The sequence below is a fragment of the Neodiprion fabricii genome, chromosome 1 (genome assembly GCF_021155785.1).
Source record: "Neodiprion fabricii isolate iyNeoFabr1 chromosome 1, iyNeoFabr1.1, whole genome shotgun sequence".
NCBI lineage: Eukaryota > Metazoa > Arthropoda > Insecta > Hymenoptera > Diprionidae > Neodiprion > Neodiprion fabricii.
Window position 1 is genome coordinate 6,545,204 of NC_060239.1, and position 9,469 is coordinate 6,554,672.

Below are 9,469 nucleotides of genomic sequence, written 5' to 3' on the forward strand. Positions count from 1 at the left end.
TCGGTAATTAAGATAATTACGAGCTTGTTATCCACAGCAGAGAAGTTTAGGGTTGGATTTTTTTTTTCTCACGAATTTGCGAAAGTGGCCAAGTGAGCGCTAATCAAATGGAAAAGGCAATCGTGACGAAGAAACGTCAGGAAATGTCGGAACGGTCAATTGATCGGGAGCGGTGATTGAAGTCAATTAGCGAGTCTTGTCGAATGAAATTAAACGAGGTGAAATCGACCCGCGGATCGTGAATAAAGCTGTCGAAACGAATGGAAATGGAAAACGGAAAGGTTTTCTCCACTCGTTTATCACGGGTGAATGCCACCCATCACCGGCTGGTTTATGCCCGAACACCGATGATAGTAATCCCAGTTTTTTGGTGCGAACCCATCGCGTTCCTCTTTTCCAAGAAACGGGTTTCCCTCTCGTTCTCAGACGCTCAAAGGTAGCCAAAGAAACTCTCTCGACGGCTCTTCGCGATCCCAGGCATAACTCAAGCTTTTCCCTTTGCCGTTCCTTCTTCTCTGCAGCCGCGGAAAGTAGCGGGTGGAATTGAAAATAGTTATGGATGGCATGTATGTGAATTTCACAGGAAATCCTTGAAACGAGTCGAAGACATTGGTTGGGTTAATTGACGATTCGTATTTCAATCATTGTCACTGGTCGTTGTTAAGAGACTCGTGCTTGGGTCGAAACGATTAAATTAACTTCGATTCCTTTTTGAGATCTGTGGCTTTGTTATAATTCTTCCTCTTCGTCGGTTACTTGGCTGGTTTCAACGATTAAAAAAAAAAAGAAAAGAAAACAAATCGACAAGATTCAAATAAACAAGACGACAAATCTACCCGTTATTTGTTCAACAATAAAAAAATAGCTGTCGCATGAGTTATAGAACAATATCTGCAAGCGGCTCCAGATTTGCGTAGTACAAGTGTAACAGTTGGACAGGTGAATGCACCATACACATAGGTACATAAGCAATTTGTCAACGCGATAGAGTTCCATTCTGAATGCTCCAGTTTAAATTGTATTGTTTTGGAGGTGGTGGGCTGTGGCAACAGCCGGCGACTGACCATTTTCAAGCTGTTACATTACGAACGATACAGCTGCAGCGGTGCAGACTACCCGAGTTCACGTAATAATTGAATCCCGTTTCCTGGTTTACGAGAAAACTTGATATCCCGACGATGAAGTTGATCGAAGGTGCGCGATACGCGAAATTAAAATGACCGTTCGATACGTGAACGAGGATCGACGACGGCGATCGTTATCTAGAAGGGGGTGAAATATTTTCGGTGAAAATTATTTGACCGAGTAACAAAACCGGTGGTAAATCTCGTTTGCGGGTTTATTAACGAGGGTGGATGTTACTCGTGGCGATGAATCTCGTCAATTGAATTGAGTGTATTGATTTGTATATTCTGGTGAAAAAGATGTCCACCTTCAACTTGTTGAATGGTTGTAAAAAAAAAAAAAAACATAGAAACAAATCGGATTCATTCGGCTGACCGAATTCTTCACCGAAAATCCGTCATATACGTCGAGCTTCGGCTCAAACTCGGTCAAGATCTGGACCCACACTTTGAAAGATTAGAACCACCGTAGAGGTCTTGAATTTCCGCTTCACACTCAAAGGGCTGCTAAGCCCCGAGGAGACAGAATTCGGGAAACCCTAAGAGGGATGAAAATGAAGCTAAGCACCGGATAACCGACTTCAAGAAACGCGTGCTCGAGTGTTGATTTATTCCCTTCTCCTCATCCGGGCTCAAATCTTCAACGTTTAAAACGGACGCGCCCCTCGAATGATCTTGAATAATGTAAGAGGCCCTCTTGACTCCTTACCGCGGATCACGGTCAATTGGTCTCGACGAATGCCAAGTCGTTGATGGAATTGTTACCGTTGGACTGCCTGCCCTTGACGAGGTGTTAAGGCGTCAATTGAACCTGTTTAACTTGAACATGCGAAACATGCGTGGCCCTGACGTAAGCCGTCAAATTACAACGAGTGATCGTAGAACCAACGATCACCCGCGCGTGAAAATCGATTACGCGGTTTTTGTATCACTTTGTTCAATCGAAGGACTTTAGTTTCATGTTTATCTTGGAAAGGCTGTAAAAATCCTGTACGGAGTAGTGAATAATTTCTTAAGACAATGAAAGATGATATAACTTAATCTTGTAGAATATTTTCACTCGATATTGTAGATTTTTTTTTTCACACGTAGACGACATGAGATGTTAATTGTAATCGTTGCGATCGTTGTAATCGAACACGGAAAGCAACACTCCGCAATTGGAAAAAATTATTCACTGTTCCAGGGAAGTAACAACAAGCAATCGCGTTTGAATTCTATTAGCCTCGTTTCATGAGAGATAAAAAAGTGAACGATACAATCGTCAATTTGAATCAAAGAAGTTGGCGCGCTTGTCTGATAATCGTACAAAGTTGCAGAACCGTAACGATATTTCGACAAATGATTTGTATCGCTGATTTTCGTCCTTCTCTCAATCGAAACGTTGCGTCTGCCAACTTTGGCGCCTGTATAAGTATATAAATAACATTTGTAACTCCGTCAGAAATACCCCTTTGAGAATTCCCAGGTGGTCCGAAACGATCCTTTCCAAACTGGCCCGGTTTTCCACGGTTTGGACACGGTTTCGACGTCGTCACCACCGGGAATACAAAACCCGATACCAAAGTGTCCGGCAGCCTTGAGGATCTTTCGAATCCCAGGAGAAAATCCTGCAGGTTTCGCGGCTGACCTTCGTCCTAGTTGCGTTAGCGGATGAAAGGGCGGGTGATGCAGAGCAGCCGGATTCCCGAAAGTTCCCGCGTGCGTTGCAGGCAAAAGCGGGGAAAGACGGGCGGACGGATCATGGACGGGAGCTCATTTTGCTCCCTCAAGACTTGTATAAATTCAGTTGTCAGTCGTACTAACCCACGGCGAGTTCTTACCCCCGGTATCTCGCCGCTCGTCTATTTCCACCCCCTCCACGGGGTGAGCTTGCAAGCGGCGGAGTGTCGACGAGGAGAAGCGAAAGCTCCCGAGGGGCGAGCGCCGGGCGCTCACCGCGCAAGCTCTGGAGCATAACTCCCGGCTTTCGAGGTGGAGATTCTGCGTTTTGTCGACAGGTTACGCCGGACCGCGGCAGCGAAAGCCTCGCGGAGAAAAACCGCGACCTCCGAAACTAAGTCCATGTGCGCGATACGTGGTCGCGAATACGAAAATCCCGGTCTACGTTTAAGCGGAAGTGGGGGAGGAGAAGGGGAAGCGGGGGTCGCGTAAGAGCAAAAACCGACCGTCATTCCCTCGCGGAAATTCCATCCTTAATCACCGAGAATCTCGTCGCCGATACAGCTCTGCCTGCGGAAACCGCGATCATGGGTAAGCAGAAAAAGCTGCCCGAAACAGTTGCTCCGCGGAGTGAAAAAGCGGCTCGTGTTTTCGCCCATCTCGGTGGTGCTTGCGTGCTTTAAGCCGCGTTCGCAGGAGGCGGAGAGGAAAAATGTGGGTCACTTTTGGAGCTGCCGGTCACTCGCTGAGATGTGAGGAATGAGGAAGTAAAAACAACAAAAAACAAAAAAAAAAAAAAACTTGATTCAACCGGAAAACATGATCGAGATTCGAGAATACCTCGGAAAATTCGACGAGCACTTCAACGACCGGAGAATCGAATGTTGCTGCAGGTATTTCGGTGCGAGGGGTAAAGTGAACGTAGGAAGCTGCAATCAAGACTCGTTTAGAGACGCCTTGACCTAGGCCCGCTTATGTGTCACATCTTGTACGACAGAAGCGACGCAAATATATTCCCATGGTTAAAAGGTGCGTGGTTGGTAGAAGATACATATTTATGTACAGAAATAAGGTTGCACCGCGACGTTCTCGTGAATTTAGAATGAGAGAACGTCGGGGATACGATTCTTAAGGCTCGACCGGCGTTATCAGCGCGTTAACACGTGTTCAAATAGACCAAGTTTGGTACGGAGTTACGTAATCGTGGCTTAATAGGTGCTGCGTAGAAAAAACAAAAAGGAGATAAAGAACAGAAACGTCGTCACACCGGGGAAGGCTTAAACGTTGCGAGGGAGGAGGAGGAAAATTTGGAACACTAAGATAATTATCAACCGATATGACGACGCCTGCAAGTGTCGTGATATTTTAACGAGCTCAACTTTGGCGAGCTCTTGGAAGGACAGAGACGGGATACCGATCAGTGTCTTGGGCTGTTGAAATGAGGCAGACGGTCCGCTAGTGAATTCGATGGTTTATTTTCATTCGTATTTCCTTACCCACCGCGAAAGTGAATTAGAAAGTTTCCGAGGAATAATTGCTGCAGAGTTTTGAAAGGAGAATATAAGAATAAGACGAAGAAAAATAAGAGAAAAGGAACGAGTGGTTTATTAATTGAAACCGGTTTCTTCGTTGTTCAAAGTTGTTCTTGTTCTTCCTGTTCTCCTTAACTTCCGCATCTTTTCCTCTTATAATTATACCGCAGCGATTTTTCACAGCGTAATAGAAGAAAACAAAGAAAGAGAGATATTATCGCCGTCGTATCGTCGTCAGGAAAGGAGGCCACGAAGAATAAGAAGAAGAAGAAGAAGAAGAAGAAGAAAACTCCGAGTGTTACAGTGTGCGAAAATAGTGTCATGATTTGTGCGGTTAGAGTTTCGCCGAGTGTGTAAAATATACCGGGTCTCGTTTCATCCGTTGAACGGGTTGCACCTATTCACAGTTGTAACTAGCTCGGAACAAGTTCTTTCTTCCCCGTCACACATTCCATTCGCTTTTTCATTCGTTTATTTCCGCCGAGCGAACACCCCTGAAGATGAACTAACTTTAACAATGCCGGTTCCGATGCATTAACACTGCACGCCAACTAGGTTGGGAAGCAGAGGTCTGTTCTGTCCCGTCGAGTGTGAAGATAGCAGGAAGCGGAGGAAAGACCGTGGTGAAAAAGGACCCGCGAGAAGAGAGGTGGGAGGAAAGTGCAAAACCAGCAAATCCTTCTCCCAGACTACGTCATCAGTTTTAATATTGCAGAATAGAAGCTGCCGCCGCGACGCCGCTCCGAGAGTGACTCTCTTAATAATGAGATGATATTATCACGAGGTAAGAAAAGTGGGTGCGGTATTCGTGTATTATAGGCACTTGCCTATACATATACATATACATATACATACCTTGCACACTGGTAAAAGGTATAACAATTATTAAAACACCTTAATTTGCAAGTGAAACAGTTCAAAATTGAAAAGCAAACTAAAAAAACAAAAAAATACGAAAAACCTACCATGGATGCGTACAACAATTATAATTCTGCAATTCTTATACTTTGATATTCCATTTTGCTGAAATCCACGCATGCAAGTGAAAAAAATTGTTAAAGTAGGTTCGCAGTGTCTTAAGTCGAAATAAAAAAAAACTGTCAATTACTTTTAGTCTCGGCCATTTGAGTGGGGTTCTTCTCGGACGATTAAATACAAAAATTACTATACCTAGAATCATGATAAAGTTTCTAAATGGCAAAACAGTCAGGAAAGTAGAAAAAGCGTTGTGAAAATTCAAGTCAGAAGAACAGCCGAAGGTCGTCAATTGAAGAAAAGCGCGAGGTGGTAACCGTGAATTGACCAAAAAAATTTGTTTCATTCTTTTTTTCCTCCCAATTTCATGTTTAGATTTGATTCGAAATTTTATCGGAATGAAAAACCGTCAGATCTCTGTTTTGGTAACCCGCGAATTGAGAGTCACCGTCGAGTTACCTGCACCGCGTCTCGTACATGCCACGTGCATAATTAAGACAAGCTGTAAAGTGAGTCTAACGAGCTGCTGAGGACTGTGTGTCACGTGGGTGTCTGCTGCATGAACTCTCCATGCTCTAATTCGTCAACTATCACGTTGTGTGTGTGCCTTAAATATTCGTATATAGGTAGGTCTCGATCGCATCAACAATTCGTGTCGTAAAATAAAAGCTCATTTCGTTCAATCGACGAAGCATGTTTTTCATGATATTTGGTAAATTTTAAAAGCAACTCCGCTCGTGTAATCTTGGTAATTTCGTTTCCAACATTTTTTTTTCACGACTTTTCATACCTCACACGAGTTGTAGGTATAATTTACGTGTACCAATTTATACAACGAGAAGTAGCCTTGCCGTGGCGGAAGTCGAACAGCTTCAGCAGGCAGCGTGATGCCGGCGTATCAATCCGTGAAACTAGAACACGAGGCGAAGGGTATTGTGCGGCATCGGAGCAATAGCTTTATTGTTAAATTGACACGTGTCCGAGGTGCAAGTGCGTCGAAGTTTTTGAGGCGGCTGGTGCGGGTGAGTGGCGATAACAAAGCAGATTTTTTTTCACGAGTTGGCAGGGGGTGGAAATTTTTATATCTTTTTCCTCGCATTATTTTCGACCTGCGTCCTTTTTTCTCACTTTTCGTTTTAATTCTTTGCGAACGTTGTTTCGCTTTTTGGTTAATGGATTGTCCCGGAAAATGATTTAATCAGTGGGACAGGGATTGCGGGGGGTGAGGGCCTAACGAAGGAATAATCAATCAATATTTCCATTATAAGGACATTAAAGTGCGAGAGCGTAATTACTGGTTTCGTTGTCCTTGTCGGTACGGTCCTCGTGTTTTTGAACCAAGCTGCACGTTCTATGGTTTGTTGAAAATAATTCAATTCAACCGATCGTAATCAGGGCAATTGGTGATTATTGTACACGGCCCAGACAACGAGAAAATGAGAGGGAGAGAGTAAACGGGGTGATATTCGTGCAGCGTTTCTTTCTTTTACCGCATCTCTTCTCTCGAGAGTTAAAAAAAAAAACGAAAAACGAATTCTGTGACTAAATAATCTCACCCAAGTCTGACTCAAATTTTTATCAAACATTTTTTCACTGTAATTGTATATGATAAAGTAAACAAGCAAAGGACGAACTGCGCGCGGCTTCTTCGTGACGAGGAATATAATTTTGCTAATGCCAAATTCCACGAAAACACTCCTCGTTTCGGGGCCGAGGATTTAAAACGCGAGTTTATGACGTACTTGTGCGAGACTTGTTTGATTTTTTTCTTTACATGCCCGAAAAGCGGGGGAACCATTAAAAACGAGCGTATCGTCAGGGCTTGAAACTTTCGTAAACGGGGCTGGAATTATTTTGTGAAAAAACGTTTAACCCTTGCACAGAGTTAACGGAAGAAATGTTTTGAATAAAGTGTTTTTTTGTTTCTTTTTTTCTCATTCAAACGATATACGTAAAATGGCTTTGAAACGAGAAAATTATGCGGTGAGGAATGCTTTTTTTCTTCAAGGATTTGGATTTTGATACAATTTTTTTTTTTGTAACAATCCTTTCAAAATCTGAAATAATTGCTTCTGCTCGAGGAGGTTTAAAGTCGCAGCTGCAGGGCTCGGAGAAGCTTTCGTGCTTGCATCGACGGCTGCATTAGACCGAGAGACGAGCGACGCGTTACATTATTCAAGCGAAGATGACGTTCGGTTATCGTCGGGTTCCTACACAGCGATTGCCGGAGGGTTGAAATCAGTTTGTTTTATTTGCAGAAGCTGTTTCGACATCGGCAGCAGTACCGAGATGGGAAACGTCGGTTTGACATCTCGTTATACGTGCACACCCGTTATCTCGGCGCGTTCGAAAATGCTCGAGAGAGAGAGAGAGAGAGAGAGAGAATTTGATAGAAGGAATTTTATAACTACGGTGAAATAGGTATAGAATATTTTTATACTTTTTCCGGGTACTGTGAATATATCGCTATGTTGTATTATTGTGCGCGAATGAAAAGAAATCTCCTCGAGGAGAGGCTTCATTAGTGTATTTCTAAGGCATTGCGACTCTTTATCCAATTAAAATACAAGAGTTGAGGGAGGGATGCAACCCTCCGGCAATACTTTTATTCTCATTTAATTATATTTATTATACTTGCCAAGTTTTACGCGTTCGGTTTACACGGCAAAATTCAGAGATGCCTTCTCAGTTGTGGCGCAGGTTAGCATTATTTAACTTTGAAATCAATCTCATTCCGTATTATCTCTAGCAGGAAATGGTTCCGGTTATTCCGCAAATATCGCTGATATTCCGTCTGGAAGTACAAAAAGCTCGTGCAGCCTTTTTTCTTTACCGACTAAAAATCGACCTTCGAATCCCTAATACATCTTCCGCTATTAATTAATTATTTACAGCACGTCCGGTCTGTAAGGCTTTGCAAAAGGAGGTTCAGCAGTTCCAAAGAGGCAATAATTGGAAGAAAATTACGGTTCACTTGTGCTTAAATCGTGCTGAGGCATCGTCACGACATGTCGCAATCATAGTGAGCGGGGAAAAGGAAGTTGATGACTGTTATTGACAGGGGTTGACGATAATCTCGTGAATTTACCGGAAATAGAACGGCGATCAAGCCAGTCTACAGGGATCTAGCATGAATAGATAAATCAAACACTAGCACCCATGGTGGCCATGCGGCATGCAATGTACACGGTTTGTTGTGTCATGGAAAAATCGATATGCCTACTTCAGCGTCTTCTGACAAATGACTGCATGCGAATACGATCGAAACACGGCTGTCAAAGAAAAGTTTACAGGACGTATATTATCTCAGATAAAATACCGAAGTGCTATATTTACGAACATTCGGTGGCTAAGAAAATATACGAAGTCTGATGTCGATACTTCGTTTCAAACCGCTTCAAATTAAGGACGAAAGTTTGGTGATCATAATCAATATCGGAGTATTGTTGTAGAATTAAATATTTAACGCTGCCAAGATTACAGAAAAAAGCGGTCCGGTGAATTTGCGGGGAATATTTTCCTGACTTAAACGAGCCATCGTATATTGAAATCGATTGTTAATAATTTTTAAGCGATTTCAAACGAAGCATCGATATCTGAGTTTCCGTTCAGAATTACAGTATTTTTTGAGTTTTCACCATCAGAAAGATATTCGTAGATTATGAACACATTCCATTAACTTAACGAACTTAACGAATAGTATCGATATTCGTCTCTGTGTCAGATGATTGGACAATTTTTCATATATTTTGTCAAATCCTAGGATATTTCATTCGGCAAGGAAGGTTAAAACGTAGCCGGTTAATAAATAGTTACCGAGGTCTTGTCTCTCAAATGCCCATATTTTTCAACGTAAAAGTTACATAATTAATCAGTTATTCAATAATTCGATAAATATATAGAATGTCAAAAAAGCAGGGAGAGAAAAAAAAACACACACACACAGAGGACAGCAAAGGTGAAAACATGATCCGAAAATTGTGCTACCGTGAAATTGTAACGAATCTCAAGAATGTTTAATTAAAAGTTTTTTTTTTTTACCGTATCATTTCCACATACAAGGGAACATCGGCCAGGTATATAAACCTCCCTGTTCACTAATTTTTCGCCGTACATTTTGTCTCTTTTATTTGTGTAAATTTAATTATGAATCGGAATTCGTAAATATTTTCTGTC

The 9,469-nt window shown here is 42.4% G+C and overlaps 1 long non-coding RNA gene across 1 annotated transcript; it reads left to right on the forward strand.

Moving 5' to 3' along the window:
- Positions 1-3,067: 3,067 nt before the first annotated feature.
- On the forward strand, positions 3,068-9,240 carry LOC124178292. Its single transcript, XR_006869771.1, has 3 exons — positions 3,068-5,102; positions 7,552-7,714; positions 8,188-9,240. It is a non-coding gene; the product is annotated as an uncharacterized LOC124178292 (long non-coding RNA).
- The last annotated feature ends 229 nt before the right edge of the window (positions 9,241-9,469 follow it).